At 42.6% G+C, this 2,500-nt stretch overlaps 1 protein-coding gene across 2 annotated transcripts in view; it reads right to left on the reverse strand.

Annotated features, from left to right (window-relative positions):
• LOC143281682 (neuroglobin-like) overlaps nt 1-1,271 on the reverse strand; it is a 170,135-nt gene extending 168,864 nt beyond the window's left edge. For both annotated transcript variants that reach the window (XM_076586928.1, XM_076586927.1), the window contains exon 1: nt 1,145-1,271. The gene's annotated coding sequence lies outside the window, so the exon portion shown is untranslated. The remainder of the gene's footprint in view (nt 1-1,144) is intronic.
• Between the last annotated feature and the right edge of the window lie 1,229 nt (nt 1,272-2,500).

Consider the following 2,500-nt stretch of genomic DNA (forward strand, 5'->3'; position numbering starts at 1 on the left):
CAGAAAGGAGAACGATGAAAAGGACAGAAAGGAGAAAGATGAAAAGGACAGAAAGGAGAACGATGAAAAGAACAGAAAGGAGAACGATGAAAACAGAAAGGAGAACGATGAAAAGAACAGAAAGGAGAACGATGAAAATGACAGAAAGGAGAACGATGAAAAGAACAGAAAGGAGAACGATGAAAAAGGACAGAAAGGAGAACGATGAAAAGAACAGAAAGGAGAACGATGAAAACAGAAAGGAGAACGATGAAAAGGACAGAAAGGAGAACGATGAAAACAGAAAGGAGAACCATTAAAAGGACAGAAATGGGAACGATGAAAGATCAAAAGAAAGAAGCCAAACAAGAAAATGAACAACGATTAAAAGGAAGAGAAAAACAGAACGAAAGATAGAGAGAAAAGTGACAGATCAAAAGAAAGAAGCGAAACAAGAAAATCAACAACAACAAAAAAAGGGGTAAAAAAAAAACGAAAAAAAACGAGAGGCAGAAACAACGAAATAAAGAAAGTTAGTTGTGAACTAAAAAGTTAGCGAGAAAATAAAAAGGTGCGACAGAATGGAGAAAAGAAAACACTAAGAAAGAAAGAAACAGACAGACATTGACAAACAAAACGATGAAGATGCCCACGAATAGGTAAGAGACATGAGGGATGGGAGAGACAGAATAAAGGAAAGAGAGGGACAGAGACACAGAGAGAAAGAGACAAGCACACAGCGGAGGGTGTGGAAGGGCAGAGAAAGAGATCATACGAACACGAAAAAGGACAGACAGAAGAGACAGACGAGCAGACAGACAGAGACAGACTGAGATAACCAGAGAGATAAAGAATCGGATAAACATACAGGTAGATAACAACGAACAGGCAGACTGCACAAAGGGAGATAGACAAGACAGAGAGAGAAAAGAAAGACAGAAAGAAAGAGCGTGAGTCAGATAAACAGACAGAAAAAAAAACATCGACACAAGTCACCTGGCTGTTCTCGCACGTTCCAGGAAAAAAAAATCAAGTACAAAGAAGGCATCAATAGGAAAAAAAACAATCAACAAAAATCTCAACAACAAAAAATCCCACACACGGCAATCAGAACCAAGCCACCAGCCAACCAATCAATCAATCAATCAGTGGGTCATCAGCTCACCTGTGGCCACAATGTCCAAGCAGGGATACTTCCACACCCACACTGATACAGTGGCCTGTGTCGCTACAGCATCGCACAGCACGGCACACTCGGTCTGCCTTGTCACACACACACACACACACACACAATGCGGAGAGCTCGCGGAGCGAACGGGGGACGACGACCCAGCTGAGATCCTCCCCCCTCTTCTTCTTATTCCCCCGGGCGTCATTGTGGGCTGTTCGATAAACAGATAAACAAATCAATTGGTAATATCATCGTAATGATCATCAACATGATTACAATTATCACCATCACTTTCAGTTTCAAGGGGGCGTCAGTACGGGCGGACTTTTTCCTCTGTGTGTGTGTGTGTGAATCAGAATCAGAATCAATTTTAATGTCAATTAAACGTGAACAAGGTTTATAAGACACGCATGCAAAGTTACATTAAACCACGCACACAAAAAAAGCAAAACAAAAATAGATAAATATTGAACAAGACATTGAATCAATCTTGCACGCTATGGCGTTTTTGACAGGAGTGTGTGTGTGTGTGTGTGTGTGTGTGTGTGTGTGTGTGTGTGTGTGTGTGTGTGTGTGTGTGTTCATATTCCATACATAGTAAACGTGCACTGGGTTGTCGATCAGAAAGAAAAAAACTGTTAACAGCACAACAAAAGCGGAAAATCTGCGCTAAACGGAATAGTAACTGTTGTTGAATCACCCAAGGGCCACTACTCTCAGACCCTTACTGACTGCGGACGCAGCTAGGGGACGGTCCGTCAAAACAGTGGATTGCACTGTTCTAAAAATAGATGGATAGCTCATTGGCCAGGAAAGCTGAAGTCAACTAGACTCCATACTGACACTCGTATCCGGCTGTCAGTCCGTTGAGAAGTCGTCTGCTAACTGGTGGTACTTTCTGAACAGTAACGGTGTATCTTCAATTAAACTGTTATGCTTGCCCCCACGACATGCCAAATGTTGTGTCATGACTGATATCTGCCAATGGTTTATTTGCCAAAGTTATTACAGGAAAACAGTGCAGTGACACGTAGCGCAAACTTGCTGTGGAGGCACACACAGAATGGTCAGCTTAACTAACGCCGCGAGCAAGTGAAATCTTGTCGTGAAGCAGTTATCGTAGCCAGCTGAGCGCTAGGCTACATATATTAAAGTACCGCTTCGCGCTGTACTGACACGAGTGGCAAAATGGCTGATTGAACACTTCCGCTGGCTTCATTTAGCATGGGGGCTCAAAGAAGGCATGCACTATCCACCTATTTTAGACCAGTGAGTCGATTGCTGCGCTACTTGCAGAACATTTTAATTACTGCGTCCATTTACAAGCCCACTAAACACTTACATCAACAC

The sequence above is a fragment of the Babylonia areolata genome, chromosome 4 (assembly GCF_041734735.1).
Source record: "Babylonia areolata isolate BAREFJ2019XMU chromosome 4, ASM4173473v1, whole genome shotgun sequence".
NCBI classification, from domain to species: Eukaryota; Metazoa; Mollusca; class Gastropoda; order Neogastropoda; family Buccinidae; genus Babylonia; species Babylonia areolata.